The sequence below is a fragment of the Pelophylax lessonae genome, assembly GCF_965119305.1.
Source record: "Pelophylax lessonae genome assembly, chromosome: 6".
NCBI lineage: Eukaryota > Metazoa > Chordata > Amphibia > Anura > Ranidae > Pelophylax > Pelophylax lessonae.
In genome coordinates, this window is record NC_138773.1 from 138,085,515 (window position 1) to 138,104,467 (window position 18,953).

Here is an 18,953-nt window from a genome sequence, read left to right on the forward strand (position 1 = left end):
CAAGGGAGGTCTTGGGCATCGCGCTGGAGAGAAGGTGAATAATCCACTTAAGGGCTCATTCTTAGATACTCTGGCCTTGTAAATGAGGGTTTTTTTTTTTTGTTTTTTTTTTATTATATATATACGACTGGAGCTGTCTTTTAAACTTGGTTCACACCTTTAGGTGCAACCAAGCATGGGCACTTTTCAGAGTTTTTTGGCTTGTTGGGCAGCCTATTTAAATTGGCAGCCCTACATGAGTGAAACACAGAAAAGTCCTATGCGGTTGATGTGCAAAAAAATGCTTACATTTGCAGATGAGTTGGGGTGCCATTAATCATTGCATCGCTGAAAGGTGCACTGCTTAACTGCAGTGCATTATGTGCATGTTTGGAAAGCACTACATTTTTGTGCGTGTTCTAAACATGCATAGATGTTAACTTAGGCTTCCTCTATGGGGAAGCAATCGTATGAACATGTTCAAAGCAATTCCCCCCCCACCAATAAAGGAAAGGCCTTTTCTCTATCGTTCATTGACAGATGCAGCTCCATATTCTTCTTGACCATTGGGTTATGCTGCCTCCTACAGGAGTAGGACACTAGGCAGGAAAAAGCTTTACCACGCCTATGGGGCATTCCCTGCAGGCATACACCCCCACACCCTGCTATAGCCTTCAGTTTGCTTCTGCCTAGTTTAGGAGTAGGACCTAGTTTCCTGCTGGGACTTCGGTCTTAGCCGTGGCACACACGACCTGGGATGCCCTGAGTCGCAGCATACCCCATGGCTGTCAGCACCCCCACCCGGGGTGGAGAGGTAGTCTGTTCGGAGTGGCGCCCACCAAGTATCCCCCCAATTAATCTGGCAGTCTCGGGGTGGTCGTAGGCCCCCTCCCTGGGAAAGTCAGACCCTCTGGTATCCCTTGTGTCCCCTGGCCTCTCGGTGATACCAGGCCCCCCTTAGGCCTCTCCCCTCCCCCCCCCACAAGCTGGTTCCTACCTCTGGGGGACGGATGTATTGTGGCCGTTGTGGTGGTTCTGAGGGGAGTCGGGGGGCTTGTCCTGGGGACTCCCCGATGCCACTGTCTGATGACAACCCTGGGGGGTCCTGGAGAACGCATGGCGCGCCGTAAGGGGGCAACCAATTTGCTGAAGGTTTCTTCTTTGCATCAATGTAAAAGTTTCTCATTGGAATGCATGGGCAGCCATGTTTTGGTAGTTCCCCCATAGGAATGCATGGTGCGGCCATTTTCTTGAAGTCCATGATCGTTAGACAGTAAGGGAGAAGCTAGGGGCTCTAGGTATGACCCAGATGTTTTTCTGTTCCTGTGTCAGATCATTTCTCATCTCTGCACAGAACGTTCCCGTAGCCTCCAGACTGTTTTGGTGGTATGTTCTTGGGGTCCCTGTAGGTATTCCTCACCTACCTGCTGCAGGCTTTGTTAGGGCTGGGACTTGTGGTACAGCGGTGCGGATCGCCTTTTTTTGAAACTTTTCTTAGTGACACTGCCTTTTTTGTACTCAGTGATTATGGAGTCCCAAGACCAAATCTCGCCTACAGACCCCCTCAGTGCGGTTGGGGGAACCCACCGGGTCGCAGCCCCTGTCCTGTTTGCTTTTACAGCAGTTTTGGAAAGCCTGGTGTCAAAAGTGGATTTAGTTTGAAAAAAAAAAAATGCTACTTCCCAAAGCGCCCTATGCCTTCCCCTGCCTCATTAGTATCCTCAGATTTTGAGGTAGATATGGCCTGTGCGGACGCATACAATCCTGGTGAATCTGCGTCTTCGCATTCTGATGGCGAGCAGGATATATCCTCGTTAGCTGCCAGGCAGGAAAGTGCGCTGGTGGAGGCACTTATTGTGTCGGTGCGGGAAACCTTAAAACTGGCGGATGAGTCTACAGTGTCAGGGACACAGGTGTCTTTTGGCACCCGTCATTACCAGAAGTCGGGCAAGGTTTTTCCCTGTCCGGAACTTTTTAACAACATTGTCAATGAACAGTGGGGGGCGCATCAAACAAATGTTAGTGGTGCCTAAGCGCTTTAAAAGGCGCTACCCCTTCACGGATGCGGTTTCCACTAGGTGGAACCTGCAACCAAAGGTGGATCATCCAGTTGACAGACTAAACTATCAAAGGCCAAATGTCGCATTTGGCTGTATTCTTCCAATGCCCTTTAGCTACACATGCTTCGATTCGCACTTTTATACAAGGGGTTCGCCAAATGGCTACTCCGAGGAGATACCCGCTACCTCCGCGGGATCTTAATTTGATGTTGTCTGTTCTTCAAAATCCTCCTTTTGAGAACATTAGGGAGATCCTCTGCTTACACTGTCTAAAAAGGTTGCCTTTTTGGTGGCTATTACTTCTGCCCGCAGAGTATCTGAATTGGCGGTGCTGTCATGCCGTTCACCTCATTTGGTGGTCCACAGAGAACTTCGACCTAAGGTGCTTTCTGATTTTCATCGGAATAAAGACATTGTGCTGCCTTCACTCTGTCCTAAGCCCAAGCAACCTAAGGAAATTGCTTTGCATTCTTTTGATGTGGTTCGGGCAATTAGTTTACCTGGCGGCTACTGAATCTTTCAGGAAATCAGACTCTTTGTTCTCACCGAAGGACCTCTAAAGGGATTGGCTGCGTCTGCTGCGACCATATCCAGATGGATCAGGCAGACGGCGGTACAGGCTTGTTCACTTAACGGTCAGGTTCCACCTTTCCCTGCGAAGGTGCATTCTACTAGGCCGCTGAGTGTCTCTTGGGCTTTTCGCCATCAGGCGTCAGTAATGCGGGTTTACAAGGCAGCAATTTGGTCGTCGGTGCACACGTTCACAGAATTCTACAAGGTAGATGTGTTGGCATCCTCGGATGCCTCTTCTAGCTGCAAGGTTTTGCAGGCTGCTGTCTAAAAGAGAAACGTTTTTGAGGGTATATATTGTTTATAGGTGAGCTCCAGCTGTTCCTGGTTGAGCTCCATGTTACCTGGTTGGCTAAGTTTAGCCTTTGGGGAATTACCGTCTTGCGTTTTCTCTATCATTCATTGACAGACGCAGCCTTATCTTGATGAGCTGTGTGGGTTATGCTGCCACCTGCAGGAGTAGTCTAGGCAGTACGTTAGTACGAAGTTTTTACATATACATGCCCATGGGGCTGTCCCTCCAGACATAGCCCTCAGACACAACCCAGCACATCAGTTTTGTTCCTCAGACACAACCCAGCACATCAGTTTGTTTCTGCCTAGAGAAGAAGTAGAACCTAGGTTTCCTGCTTGGACTCCGGTATAATTTTTGTATTCTTTTCAGAATATTTATTCTAATTTAATCCCTAGCTAGTGTTCATGGAAGAATTGTCATGTGATCTACAAGCGACGATGCAGGCTGGGGCTTTCTAGATCCTTATGGTCCCCCCAGCCTGGCCTACGAGCGTGAGCAGGTTATAGTCCCGCACTAGTTCTAGCCACGACTGTGCCCCTTTTCAGGATGGGGACGAGCCTGCAAATGCCTCGCCGGCACATGGCGACCTGATAAACCCTGAGTCGCAGCACCCCCACAGTCTGCCCAGAACGGGGCCCACCCGGTCAATGGTATGGTGAGTAAATGTACCCCCCTTGCCTCTGCTGGCCTTGGGGGGATGTAGGCCCTCTCCTAGGGATAGTGGGATTTGTACCTCCTTAAAGATCCCCCCTGCCTGGTCTGTGTGTCTTAACCCCCCCCTTTCCCTGTTCCTGCGGGGGGCTATGTGTATGGGATGCTGGCACCCTGGGGGTGGCATGGTACCTTGAGCTCGCTGGTTCCTGTTGTGGATCGTGAGGACTTTATAGTGCTGGTCCCTGGCTGCATGGCTCACCGTGGGCGCCGCCATCTTAAGTATGGGCAATGTATTTTTTTCCCCATAGACTGGTATGGGCCAGTCATTTTCCCTGAGCTTCCTTTTGCAACTGTATGGGCAACCGTGTTTGTGTAGCCTTTGTGCTGCACTGAGCAGTGTGACCTTTCATTCAGGCGAGATCACTTCCTGTGCTCTGTTTCGCTGCTGGCCGAGGTAATTTCCTGTCTTTCTGCATGCTGCTGGAATGATCAGGAAGACTTTTTCTCTGAGGTGGTACAGTACTGGGGTCCCTGCAGACATATCCCTGCACGCTTTGTGGTTTAGTTTAAAGGGGATCTCTGCAGACCACCGCAATAGGTGGTGGGAACTGCGATTGGCGCCTAAAGCGACAATACTCCTTTTTTTTTTTTTTTTTTTGCAACTTGCAATATGGAGTCCCAAGCTGTGAGTACACCCTCAGACCCACTCTGTGCGACTCCTGGACAGTCTGGATCGCAGTCGGTGGCTGCAGTTTCAGCAGCTCTGGAAAGCCTTGCGACAAAAGTTGATTTAGTCATGAAAAAAGTTGATAGCCGAAAACGGCCGCTGCCTTCTCAGTCTATGGAGGTGTCCTCTGAATCAGAGGATGATGTTGCCCCGGATGCTTCTCTTCCTGAGGGGTCGCTTTCCTCGCAGTCAGATGGTGAAGAGGACCTGTCCTCTTCAGCCTCTGCATAGGAACGCGCTTTAGTGGAATCCCTGATTATTTCAGTACAGGACACTTTAAAATTGGCTGATGAGCCCACGCCAACAGACGCGAGTGGCTTTTGGCTCTCAGATGTCTCAGAAAGCTAGCAAGGTTTTCCCTTGTCCTGACACTTTTCACGATATTGTGAATGACCAATGGTGGCGCATTAAGCATGTGTTGTGCCAAAACTCTTTAAAACGCTGGTATCCTTTTGTTGAAAAGGTCTCCAACCTTGTGACTGTGCCGCCTAAAGTGGATCATCCTGTTTCCAGATTAAACAAATCTACTCTTCCCTGGTTTTTACGGATCAGGTGGACAAACGGGTGGAATCCCTTTTCCGCCATCTTCACATGTTGGCGGGTTCCATTTTGAAACCAATGTTTAGGTCTGTTTTAGTCGCACAGACAGTGACAGAATGGTTTGCAGGAGTCTTTGGACGCAGAGACTGTTCCTCCAGAACAGCTGAAACTGTTAGACCAGGTGATCCAGGCCCTGGTGTTCCTGTGTGATGCGGCTCCACTGGTGGCCAGGGTTTCGGCCATGGGCATTGCCTTGAGACCTATGCTTTGGCTGAAGAGCTGGTCATCTGATCAAGCTTCTAAGAAAGCCCTAGCTGACCTCCCCTTTGTGGGAGAGCATTTGGCGACTCATTGGATGAGTTGATCAAGGGCTTGACTGGCGGGAAGAGTTCTCTTCTTCCTCAGTCCTCCAAGAGTAAGACTCCCCATACTAAGCTGGGTCCCTCTTTTTTTTTTTTTTTTTTCTGCTCACAAGCTATTTTTTTTTGTGCCTCCGGGGCATAAGAAAAAGGTGAGCCATTCAGAGCTTCTGGAGGGGCTAAAAAGCACTGGTACAAGCCCAAGGCCAGTCAGTACGGTGCGTGCTGCTAAGTCCTCTTCAGCATGAAGGGGCGATCTCACCCGGTACAGGTGTGGGGGGACGTCTATGCTTCTTCCAGGAACCCTTGACTTCTTTCATTCAGGACGATTGGGTTCGCAAACTGATTCGTTCTGGGTATAAGATCGAATTCTGGTCCCCACCATGGGACAGGTTTTGTCAGTCAAATCTTCGCCTGTCTCCAGAGCGTTTGAAGGATCTGTGGGAGGCTATGCAAGATCTCCTGTCTCAATGGTTGATTGTGCCAGTTCCTCAGCAGGAACGCTCTCAAGGTTTCTATTCAAACCTGTTCACGGTGCCCTGAAATGAGGGCAAGGTGCAACCAACTCTGGATCTCAATGCTCTGAACTGCTTTGTGCGGGTGTAGAAGTTTCAAATGAAGTCCATCCGGTCAGTGATGGCATCATTGAATCAGGGGGATTTTCTGTCTTCCATCCATCTCAAGGATGCATATCTCCACATCTCCATTTTTGAGGGACACCAGCGATTCCTCCGCTTTATGTTGGCCGAGGAGCGCTTTCAATTTGTGGTGTTACCCTTTGGTCTTGCCTCGGCTCCCAGAGTCTACCAAGGTCCTGGCCCCTGTGCTGGCCTTATTTCGGCGAGGTATCTCCATTGTGGGATATCTGGACGATCTTTTGTTGCGAGTAGTCTCCCACTCAGATCTGTTGGGCAACATCTCTATCGCGATCCAGACCCTTCAAGAATTCAGGTGGGCGATCAATGTCAAAAAATCTGCTCGGACTCCTTCAGTATGGGTCACTTATCTTGGGCTGACTCTTGACTCTGCTCCGGCGAGGGTCTTTCTCCCCTGGACAAACTTCAGAAGTTTCAAAAAGCAGTCAGGTGACTGATGGCGACCGATCAGTCATCCTTGCGGGCTTGCATGAGGGCCCTGGGTCTGATAGTTTCAACCTTTGAAGCAGTCCCATTTGCTCAGTCTCACCCGAGACCTTTACAAAAGGAGATTCTGGCATCATTAGACCAGAGGATTTGCTTGAGCCATCTTAGAAAGTCTGCACTTTCTTGGTGGCTCCTGTCACCTGCCCTGTGCCAGGGCAAGTCCTTCCTACTGGTGTTTTGGACGGTGGTCACCACGGACACCACGGACGCCAACCTATCGGGCTGGGGTGGAGTGCTGGGGAAGCTCTGTGCCCAGGGGACTTGGGGGATGGAAGAGTCTTCTTTGCTGATCAGTATTCTGGATCTGAGAGCGATCAAGCTCTGCCTGCTTCCCTGAACGGGTCGGGTACTATCAAGGGCCTCCAGTTTGGATAGAGTCGGACAATGCCACGGCCGTGGCTTACATCATTTATCAAGGGGGCACCAAGAGTTTCCTGGCGGCCAAGGAGGTGGCCGATATTCTGTTTTGGGCAGAACAACATGTCCCGGCTCTTTCCGCTGTCCACATTCCGGTGTTGGATAATTGCCAAGTGGATTACCTAAGTCGTGAGGTGTTGGATCAAGGGGAATGGTCCCTTCATCCGGTGGTGTTTTCATCTACTTTGTGCCCGGTGGGGGACTCAGGAGGTGGATCTGTTTGCGTCTTGCCTCAACAGGAAAAATTAGCGGTTTGTGGCCAGGTCTCGGGGTCCTTTGGCAGACGCCACAGACGCTCTGGTGACTCAGTGGAGCCAGTATCGCCTGATTTATGCCTTCCCTCCGCTCATGCTCCTGCCGAGATTTCTTCGTCAGGTTAGTGTGGAAGGTATTCTGGTCGTTCTGGTGACACCAGACTGGCCTTGGCGGTCTTGGTACGCAGACCTGGCAAAAATAGTCTTAGACCCTCGGAGACTTCCTCTGCGGGAAGATCTACTTTCTCAAGGACTGATCTTCCATCCTGCTTTACGGTCGCTGGCTTTTCTGGCTTGGCTTTTGAAAGCAAGGTAGTGAGGGATGGAGATCTGTTTGACTCAGTGATTCCTACCCTTTTGAAGGCCAGGAAGTCGACTTCCAGGAAGATTTATCGCACGTGGAAATCGTATGTTTCATGGTGTGAATCGCTGCAGCTGCACCCTCACTTGTTTTCTATAGCTAGGGTTTTGGCCTTTTTGCAAAAAGGGGTTGAGCAGCGCTTGGCATTGGGTACTATCAAGGGCCAGGTGTCAGTCTTGGCTGTTTACTTCCAATGTCCATTGGCCACTAATAGCTTGACTTGCACTTTCATCCAGGGGGTGTTTCACCTGGCTCCTCCAAGGAGATCCCCTTTATCGCCATGGGATCTCGATCTGGTTTTCGGCTTTCAGAAGGTTGCCTTCCTTGTGACTATTACTTCTGCTCGCAGAGTTTGAGTTGGTGGCGCTATCCTGTCCACCTTATTTGGTGGTCCACAGGGATTAAGTGGTCCCCCGGTCAATACAGTCTTTTCTCTCTAAGGTGGTGTCGGATTTTCATCTTAATGAAGACATTGTGTTGCCTTCCTTATTTCCTAAGTCTAAACATCCCAAGGAAATTGCCTTGCACTCTCTGGATGTGGCTCGGTTGATAAGGGTTTATCTGATGGTTACTGAGTCCTTTAGTAAAATCCGACTCTGTCCTTATGGACGGTCCTTGCAAAGGTTTGGCTGCGTCTGCTGCGACCATTTTGAGATGGATTAGGCAGACGTTTTTTCTGGCTTATTCACTCTCCGGTTCCTCCTTTCCCTTTGAAGGCTCAATCTACTAGAGCGCTGAGTGCCTCTTTGGCTTTTCGCCATCAGGCTTTAGTCGTACAGGTTTGTAAGGCAGCGACTTTGTCGTCTGTACACATCTTTACCAAATTTTACAAAGTGCATTTGTTGGGCTTCTTCAGATGCCTCTTTTAGCCGCAAGGTTTTGCAGGCTGCAGTTTCATAAGAGAATGTTTTCTTCTTCTCTTAGGGTTCTTTTTACCTGGGTGAGCTCATGTTGTTTTGGTTGAGCTTCATGTTAGTTGACTAGGTTTAGCCTTTGGAGTTTACGTTACTTTCTGGTTGCGTTTTTCCCACCCCTAATGCCTACACTTCTTTGTGACGTCATTAAGATAAGGCTGCGTCTGTCAATGGACGATAGAGAAAATACGATTTTTGTAAGATCTTACCGTAAAATATTTTTCTCTGTCTATTGACAGATGCAGCAACCGCCCCTCTGATGGGGATGTGTTTTTTTTTTTTTTTTGTCTTCACTGCTTGCAACTAAACTGATGTGCTGGGCTGTGTCTGTGAGGGTTATGTCTGGAAGGACAGCCCCGTGGGCGTGTATATGTAAAAACCTTGTACTAACGTACTGCCTACACTATTCCTGCAGGTGGCAGCATAACCCACACAGCTCATGAAGATGAGGCTGTGTTTGTCAGTGGACATCATAGAAAAACAATTTACGATAAGATTTTAGAAAAATCTTATTTTCTCTGTCGCTCATTGACAGAAGCAGTCCTCTTGATTAATATCAATTGGGTTATACTGCCCTCTACAGGAATAGGACACTAGGCAGAAAAAAATGTTCTGGCCACACCCTGGGGGCAGTCCCAGGGGGTACATCTTCTCTCTCCCTGCTACAGGATGTTAGTTTTTTTCTGTCTAGTTAGGAGTAAGGACCTAAGTTCCTTGCTGGGATCTTTGGTCCTGGCAAGATTTTTTAGATAAATCTTTTTTAGTTAGCTTTTTTTCTCCAGTCGTTCCTGTGAGATCTTCAAGCAATTATGCCGGATCTGGGCGACGGGCTGGATGTTGAGCTCCAGTGGTCACCCCAGCCGTCCTACAAGCGCGTGCAGGCTCCAGCTCCGCGCTAGGTCAGCCGCGACACATTCAAGCAATTATGCTGGAGCTGGGCGATGGGCTGGATGTGAGGTCCAGTGATCACCCCAGCCGGCCTACAAGCGCGTGCAGATTCCAGCTCCGTGCTGGGTCGGCCGCGACACATTCAAGCAATTATGCTGGAGCTGGGCAACGGGCTGGATGTTGAGATCCAGTGGTCACCCCAGCCGGCTTGCGAACGCGTGCAGGCCCTAGCTCCGCGCTGGGTCGGCCGCGACATAGTCCCACTGGTCGGGGACTGGCCCTGCGAGTTAAACGTCTCGCCAGGACGCCTACGACCAATCTGAATTGGAGTCGCGGCGTCTGTGTTGGCCGACAGCCCCTCACCGTGGTGGAGAGGGGTTCTGTCAGGAGTTGGTGCCCGCCTGTTCCGGTATGGTGAGTAGAAGGTCCCCCCCTCTCCCTCTGTCGAGTGGACGCGGGCCCCCTCCGTGGGATAATCGGACCCTCATAATCCCGGGTTCCCCTCTATCCTGTAACATACTCCTCCTATCTTCCCCACCTATTAGGGGTTGGCAAGTAAGGCTTGTCCTGTAAAGATATACAATTGGTCACTGAGCTCCAGGCTTGGTTAGAGACTTACTATCCCAATCCATGACTAAGGGGTAAAGGATGGAGTATGATGCCGCGGGCATTACTAGTGAACGGTCATTCAGATTGTCAAACACTTACCGCTTAAATCGCTAAGGTTGGTCAGGGATGGAGGATGGCCAGTAAAACAATCAGGCAGATTGTCAGACACCTACCGTGTGATCGGTCGGTTGCAGCGTACGGAACACCATCCTTTCAAAGCCATAAAACTGGGGTTGTCAGGGATGGAGATGGCGCCGCAGGCATTCCCACTAAGAACATTGTCAGACACCTACCGTTGATCGGTCGGTTGCAGCCCGGAACACCATCCTTTTGAGTCGATCGGTCGGCTGTAGCATGGAAGCGGTCAGGTATGGGGCAGCGGGCATCGCACTGACACCGGCAGAGGCTGCAAACACGCGGAGCGCCATTTTTTCGTGGGCCACGCAGGGCCGCCATTTTGGCGTAGCCTAGATGTCCCCGCTATGGCGGCGGCCATCTTGGATACACCCAGCCTCGTGGAGCAGCGGTGGGAATGCCGGAAGGGGCGAAGCCGCTTCCTTTACCCGGGTAGATCAATCCACAAGACTTCCTGTCCTGAAAAGACAGCGCTGAGAGTAGTCCGGTAGGAACTTCTGTGCATCAGGTGGTAAGCCTTGGGGGTATCTCTTCTCTCGCTGTGGGGGGCTCCAAGTCAAGTGGTCACTGAGGGGCGCCATTGCGCTGAGGGATTACTTTAACCGGTTGCCGACCGCCGCACGACTATATACTGCGGCGGTCAGCCCCGGCCAGGCAGAGTGACGTATCGGTACGTCACTCGCCTGTCTCGCCTGTCACTGACTTACGAGCCTATTGCGGGCGCCGCGGCTCGTTCACAGACAAGTCAGTGCGTGTGACCGGCGGACTCGATGTCCGCCAGTCACACTGCGATCGCTCCTGTGAAGGGAGAAAGACAGAGCGGCTTGTGTAAACAAGCTGCCTGTCAGTTCTCTCTGTGTAAAAGTGAAGATCTGTCCGTTCTACTATGTAGAACGGTTGATCTTTGCTTTTACACCAATAGGAATGTCCCTGCACAGTTAGAATCACGCCCCTAGGACACACTTAACCCCTCCCTGTCCAATAAAGTTAACCCCTTCCCTGCCAGTGTCATTTTTGCAGTAACAGTGCATATGTATAGCACTGATTACTGCAGTAATGTCACTGGTACCCCCAAAAGTGTCAAAAATGTCAGTCAAGGGTCCGATCTGTCCGCCGCAATGTCGCAGTACCGAAAAAAAAATCGCAGATCGCCGCCATTACGTGTTAAAAAAAAAAACACCAAAAATGACAAAAATCTTTCCCTTTGTTAGTAAACGCGATAACTTTTGCGCAAACCAATCAAAATACGCTTTTTGCGATTTTTTTTTTTTTTTACCAAACATAGGTAGCATAAAACAAATTGGCCGAAAAATGTTAAATTTTGATTTTTACATTTTTTTGGGGAATTTCATATAAAAAAATGTGAAAAATATTGTTATTTTTGCAAAATTTACGCTTTTTTTGTTTATAGCGCGTGATCAAAAAATCGCACAGGTGATCAAATACCACCAAAAGAAAGCTCTGTTTGTGGGAAAAAAAGGACGTCAAATTCGTTTAGTTACAGCGTCGCACGACCGCGCAATTGTCCGTTACAGTCGCGCAGTAAAAAATCGCAAAAAAACCTCAGGTCCTTTAGCAGCCAAATCCTCCGGGGCTTAAGTGGTTAAAGAGAGTTTTTTTCTTTAATTTAAAATTTTGTCATTTGTTTGCTGACAGGTGCCTGGCTTTGCCATGGACCCTGTGACACATGTATCCCCACCTGATCCCCTCGAGGTGACCACGGGACCCTCCAACTCTCCACTCACTATAGATGCATTATCAGCGGTCCTGGAGTCTTTTGTATCCCGGGTGGAGGTGGCCTATCAGGGACGGGGGGGGCGAAGAAACGACCCCCACCTACCCCTATTTCATCTGACATATCAGATACAGATTCTGAGCCTGTCGCTGTGGCTGCAGGTCCCTCTTCGGGGGCTTGTGTCTCGGGTATCGTCTCCTCAGATAGTGAGGAGGACGTTTGCCTCCGCCATAGCACTAGAAAAAGCATTGGTGGATGCACTAATTGTCTGTCCAGGAAACCTTAAGACTTGAGGTTACACCGGCAGAGGTAGCTGATAATGAAATTCCTTTTGGTACTCTCAAACCTACCAAGATGGCGAAGGTGTTTCCCCTGCCCAAATGTTTTGGTAATATAATTAAAGAGGAATGGGGTCGTCCAAAACGAACCCCTGGTATTTCCAAACGGATTGCTAGGCGCTTTCCATTTGAGGAATCCCTCCTTAAAAAATGGACGGTACCACCATTGGTGGATTCACCGATTTCCAGACTAAATAAAGCTACTGTTATTCCGTTGAAGGACGCACCCTCCTTTAGGGATCCGGTGGATCGTAAAGTGGAAGCGCTATCCCGCTCCATTTTTTCCTGAGAGGGTCAGCCTTTAGGCCAGGATTGCCATTGGTCTGGTCTCACAAACATTGACAGAATGGACCAAGTTGTTATGCCGTGACCTAGAGGGGAGAAGTATCCCCCGGCAGTATCAGACTTGCTGGAACAGATGATACAAGGGCTACAGTTTGTCTGTGACGCCACTCTGGACGCCACTCCATTGTTGGGGCGTGTATCGATTTCAGCAGTGGTCCTCAGGCGTGTGTTGTGGTTAAAGTGCTGGTCGGCGGATCAAGGTTCCAAAAAAGCTTTGGCTAATCTCCCCTTTCAAGGGAATCGCCTGTTTGGGGCCGTCTTGGATGAGATTATCAAGGATCTCACCGGGGGCAAGAGCACTTTTTTGCCACAAAATACTAAGGGTAAAGAACCTCGTCAGAGACGGGGGCCTTCCTTTTCCGCTCATAAAGTTTTTTCGTCCCGCTGGGGCGGGTGATAAGTCAAAGCCCTCCAAAGCCCCTCCAGGAGGTTTCAAGGGGCGCTGGTCGGGTAAACAAAAGTCCGGCTCTTCCAGAGCTGAGGATAAGACCACTAAAGCCTGAAGGTGCGCCCCCACCCATATCTGGGGTGGGGGGACGTCTTCACCGGTTTCCGGATCCATGGCTTTCCAGAATCCCGGACAAATGGGTTTGCAAAGTTATACGATCGGGATACAAGATCGAGTTTCGATCACTTCCACCGGTGCGATTCTTCCCTTCCAATATTCGACTATCCCCGGATCGCTTAAAAGCTTTGCGGGGGGCAGTAACGGATTTGATGCAACAAGGAGTGATGGTCCACATTCCTTGGACAGAACGTTTTCAGGGGGTCTATTCGAACCTATTCACAATACCCAGGAAAGAGGGCAAGGTGCTTCCAATTCTGGACTTAAGAGCACTCAATCATTTTGTCAGGGTACAAAAATTCAAGATGGAGTCCATTCGCACAGTAGCGGCCTCCCTGCATCAGGGGGATTTTCTGGCGTCCATAGACATCAAGGATGCCTATCTTCACATTCCCATTTACGCAGGACATCAGCGTTTCCTGCGTTTTTCCGTAGGAGAGAACCATTATCAGTTTGCGGCGTTACCCTTTGGTCTCGCCTCGGCTCCCCGGGTCTTCACAAAGGTGTTGGCCCCAGTTTTGGCGCTGTTGCGACAGCGAGGCATATCGATTCTAGGTTACCTAGACGATCTTCTGCTCCGTGCGGAATCTCCGCAGACTCTGTTGCTAAACTTGGAGATCACTATGATCTCTTTGCAAGAGTTCGGGTGGCTGGTGAACCTGCAGAAGTCATCTCTGGTTCCCACCAGGAGGCTGGAATATCTGGGTCTAATTTTGGACACATCCCTGGCAAAGGTGTTTCTCCCTGCGGAGAAACTCCAGAAGATTCAGTCAACGATTCAGTTGTTACTGTCCGTCAACTGGCCTTCCCTTCGGACTTGCATGAGGGTCCTGGGTCTGATGGTGGCTTCCTTCGTGGCAGTACCATTTGCCCAGTCCCATACCCGAATCCTTCAAAAGGAGATTCTTCTCAAATGGAACCGGAATCCCGATTCCCTGGACAATCTGATCCGACTGAGCGAGCGGACCAGGGAGTCTCTGGTCTGGTGGCTTCGGTCTCCGATGCTCAGCCAGGGGAACTCATTTCTTCCGATATACTGGACGATTGTCACCAAGGATGCCAGTCTATCCGGATGGGCAGGAATTCTCGGCAGAATATCTGCTCAGGGGCTTTGGTCCCTGGAAGAATCCAGGTTACCGATAAATGTATTGGAACTGAGAGCTATCAGACTTTGTCTGATTCATTGGACCGAGCAGCCCGGTTCGGATCCAGTCAGGCAATGCCACGGCCGTGGCTTACGTCAATCACCAAGGGGGCACCAAAAGTGTTCTAGCGCCCATAGAAGTGGCCAGCATTCTTCGTTGGGCGGAACGATTTGTTCCAGCTCTCTCCGGGTGGAGAATTGGCAGGCAGATTATCTCAGCCGTCAGATTCTGGATCAAGGGGAATGGTCTCTTCATCCAGAGTTATTCCACCAACTGTGCCTTCGTTGGGGCACCCCAGATGTGGATCTGTTGGCATCTCGGCTCAACAGGAAGGTGCGGAGGTTTGTAGCTCGCTCCCGCGATCCTCTAGCAGACGCCGCAGACGCGCTGGTCACCCCGTGGGGGCAGTATCAGCTACTGTATGCCTTCCCTCCTCAAGTTGCTGCCGAAACTTCTTCGCAGGATAGAGGTGGAGGGAATTCCAGTCATCCTGGTAGCTTCGGGCCTGGTACACCGACCTGGTCAGGCTGGTCGCAGACGTTCCTTGGCGACTTCCTCTCAGGGAGGATCTGCTGTCTCAGGGACCGATCTTCCATCCTGCTTTACGATCGCTGGCTTTAACGGCCTGGTTATTGAGACCCAGGTGCTGAAGGACAAAGGATTGTCAGCTTCAGTTATTCCTACTCTAATTAAAGCAAGGAAAACGACTTCCAGAAAAGTCTATCATCGCACAGGGAAGTCTTATATCGCGTGGTGTGAATCCCTTGGGTTCCCTCCACGTTCTTACTCGGTGGCCCGAATATTGGCTTTTCTGCAAAAGGGGGTTGAGCAGAAACTGTCCTTGAGCACTATCAAGGGTCAGGTTTCAGCGTTAGCAATCTTCTTTCAGAGGCCTCTGGCTACTCATTCCTTGGTGCGGAGTTTCATCCAGGGGGTGCGGCACCTGGCTCCGCCGGTGCGCGCACCCTTGCCGCCCTGGGATCTTAATTTGGTGCTGTCGGTTCTTCAGAAACCTCCCTATGAAAATATCAGGGAGATTCCCTTGCTTACTTTATCCCAGAAGGTGGCCTTCTTGGTGGCTGTCACTTCTGCACGCAGGGTGTCAGAACTGGCCGCATTATCTTGTCGTTCCCCATATCTGGTGGTTCATAGGGATAAGGTGGTTCTTCGTCCGAATCTATCCTTCCTTTCTAAGGTGGTTTCAGAGTTTCATTTGAATGAGGACATTGTATTTCCTTCCCTGTGTCCTAAGCCCACTCATCCTCTGGAATTCGCATTGTATTCCTTGGATGTGGTTCGGGCGATCAGGGTATACTTGAATACTACGGACTCATTTCGTAAGACTGATTCACTTTTTGTGATCACGGATGGCCCTAAAAAGGGGTTGCCTGCATCTGCCGCGCCTATCTCCAGATGGATCAGACAGACGGTGGTACAGACTTATTCTATTAAGGGTCGGGAGCCTCCGTTCCCTGTTAAGGCGCACTCCACTCGGGCGCTTGGTGCTTCCTGGGCCTTTCGCCATCAGGCGTCAGTGCTTCAGGTTTGCAAGGCGGCTACATGGTCGTCGGTACATACCTTTGCAAAATTCTATAAAGTTGATGTGATGGCATCGGCGGATGCCTCTTTTGGCCGCAAGGTTCTGCAGGCGGCTGTTTGAGGAAGACCAGTGGTCTACCTCGAGGGTTTTTTTCTGTTGGGTTTTCAGTTGAGTCTCATCCGTTTTGTCTGATGAGCCTTTAAAACTTCTGGTTGGCACCGGTTGGGCCTTCTAGATTGGATTTTGATTTCTGTTATCCCACCCCTCATTTGTGGCACTGCTTTGGGACATCCCAATTGATATTAATCAAGAGGACTGCGTCTGTCAATGAGCGACAGAGAAAATTGGATTTTTGTAAGAACTTACCGTAAAATCCTTTTCTCTTAAGCTCATTGACAGACGCAGTACCCGCCCCTCTATTTTGAGTTGGGTTGGGTTAAATTCTCTGACACTGCTTTGTGACATAACTAACATCCTGTAGCAGGGAGAGAGAAGATGTACCCCCTGGGACTGCCCCCAGGGTGTGGCCAGAACGTTTTTTTTCTGCCTAGTGTCCTACTCCTGTAGAGGGCAGTATAACCCAATTGATATTAATCAAGAGGACTGCGTCTGTCAATGAGCTTAAGAGAAAAGGATTTTACGGTAAGTTCTTACAAAAATCCAATTTTTTCCACCCCTCATGCTTTGGGACGTCCCAATGGTCAAGAAGAATTTGGAGCTGCGTTTGTCAATGAACAATAGAGAACTGGATTTTTGACTTGCAGTAAAATACTTTTCTCTGAAGTTCACTGACAGACACAGCACCCGCCCCTCTGAGTGGAATGTTTTTTTTTTTTTCTTCTAAACACTGCTTGCAACAAAACTGAAGGCTATAGCAGAGTGTGTGGGTTTTTGCCTGCAGGGACTGCCCCAAAGGCATGGTAAAGCTTTTTCCTGCCTAGTGTCCTACTCCTGTAGGGGGCAGCATAACCCAATGGTCAAGAAGAATATGGAGCTGCGTCTGTCAATTAACTTAAGAGAAAAGGATTTTACGGTAAGTCAAAAATCCTGTTTTTGTGATTTTGAGAGCCTATTTGGAGGATGATGTGCATTATTGGAGGATAAGAGTTACCAATTAGATGATTAGGGGGTCCCTCATTATAAAAACACAAGCTTTGAAACCAAGTTCCCACTTTATGTGGATTTGTGCTGAGGTCTGGTTCCAACTTTGCATGTCATTGTGGGACTTGAATTTTTGTATTTTTTTCCTGAAGAACCAGGCCTTGACCAGTGAAACATGTTGAATACAGTGCCTTGAAAAAAGTTTTCACACCCCTTGAAATTTTCTGCATTTTTTCATGGTAAACCAAAAACTTGTATTTTATAGGAATTTCATGTGCTAGACAAACACAAAGTATCACATAATTGTGAAGTTAAAGGAAAATGATAGATGGTGATAGATGGTGTGGCGTGCATCTGTATTCAGCCCCCTAACTAAAATCTAGTGGTTCCAATAGCCTTCAGAAGTCACCTAATTTGTAAATAGTCCACCCGTGTGTGATTAAATCACGTATAAATACAGCTGTTCTGTTAAGTCAACAGAGGTTTGATAGAGAACCTTATTGAACAAACCGGACAGGTTTGTTCAATAAGGTTCAGAGATTAAAGTTTAAAGCAGGGTTAAGTTATAAAAAAAAAACATCCCAAGCTTTGACCATCTCACGGGAGCATTGTTCAATCTAGGGCTGAAACAACTAATCCATAAAATCGATAATCAATAATTACAATCGTTGTCAACGATTGTCATTATCGATTAGTTGATCCTTCGATTAGTTGTGCTGCATCTTTCCCTGCCTGTCTCCTCTGTGAAGCCGTCGGGTGCATTCACTGTCTCACTCACAGCTCGGCACTTCCGTGACCTCTCCCTCCCTCCTCCTTTCTCTCTGCCTTTCCTCCCCGCCTTCTTGTGACGTCAGTGAGGGAGTCAACACAACACTGCTGGGTCCTGAAACTCCCGCTCCCCTCCCCCTGTGATCGGCAGTGTTCTCTTGCAGCGAGGAAAGATTAAAAGGTAAGAAGTTTTTTTGCCTGCCCCTCCTCCTCTCTCCCTGAATCCCGAGCTCTGCTCTCCTGATCTCACCATGCTCTGTGTGCACTGTAACCTTCAGTGGCTGCAGAGTTTGAATGTTGTAGTGTTTCTGCTGAAAACGGGGTGAGTGGAGAGGGGGGTGTGAAGGTAAATAAAGTTCAGAATTCCAGCTGATGCACATCTCCAACAGACTATAAGCCATCCCTGAGGTCCCATTCACACTAAGCAGAGCAGGAATGCATGCCACTGATCATCATATATATATATATATATATATATATATATATATATATACCTTTTTTTTTTTTTTTAAGCTTGTTTTTCACACACAGGGCAGCCCATTCACTTGAATGGGCTGCCCTACCTTTTGACAAACACACCATAGAAGGTCTAGAACATTTTCAGGTATGCGGCTTTGCAAGTTTGCCACATGACAAAACGTGGGTCTGCCAACTTTTTTTAGAGTGCCATTGAAAATGAATGGCACCACAATCACTATACGATTTTGCAGTACATTTTTAAAATGCGTGAGAAAACATGCATTTCCCATGCACTTTGTCACATGTTCAGGAAATTCAGTGTGTTAATGCAGCCCAAGGACTCTCTTACATGGGTGGCTAAGCCATGGATTTACCGCCACCCCTGGCTGTGCATCCAAATCCTAACAATGCAGTCACATAGGGCTGTACACATGCTGTGGCTGAAATGTTTTACTACACAGCTGCAGCATTTTTAACGCATGCTGCAGAGTTGGACATGTAGCACCACCTATCACGCTGGGTTCACACTGTTGTGTGGAGCTGCTCACAACAGGGGATCTAGTGCGTCCCTGTTCTCCATTTCAGGAATGAATCGGGCCCAAATTCTTGGCTCAATTCAGACCTGAAACAGACCAGAAAACGCACAGGACTTTCCTGCAAACCGCTCTGCAGCCGCCCCAGAGCTTTGTGAACTGGCTCCATTAAGAGCCAGTCACACTCTCCTGACATACGAATTGGATCCAGAAAAAACCCACGTCCAATTCGCATCAGTGTGAACCCAGCCTTACCCCCCCCGCCCCCTTTTCAGTTAAAAGGGGCTGATCTGCAACTGCAAGCCAAACACCTGACTCAGTTGCAGCATGGTCTCGCAATGTAAAATTACCATTCAGCGATTTTAAAAAAGTATAACAAAATACAAGTGGCAGGAAGTAGAGTTAGCAAGGGTATGATTTCTGTCATGGCTGCAACATGATGGGGCACTGTAAACAGTGCCCCATCACTGGTGTTGCCGGGGGGCAATAAATGAACGAAAAAGGCATATTGAGTTTTTTT

The 18,953-nt window shown here is 49.1% G+C and overlaps 1 protein-coding gene across 2 annotated transcripts in view; it reads left to right on the top strand.

The window, feature by feature from the left end:
* Positions 1–18,953, top strand: part of GSPT1 (G1 to S phase transition 1) — a 673,262-nt gene that overhangs the window by 379,214 nt on the left and 275,095 nt on the right. The gene's annotated exons all lie outside the window — the stretch shown is intronic.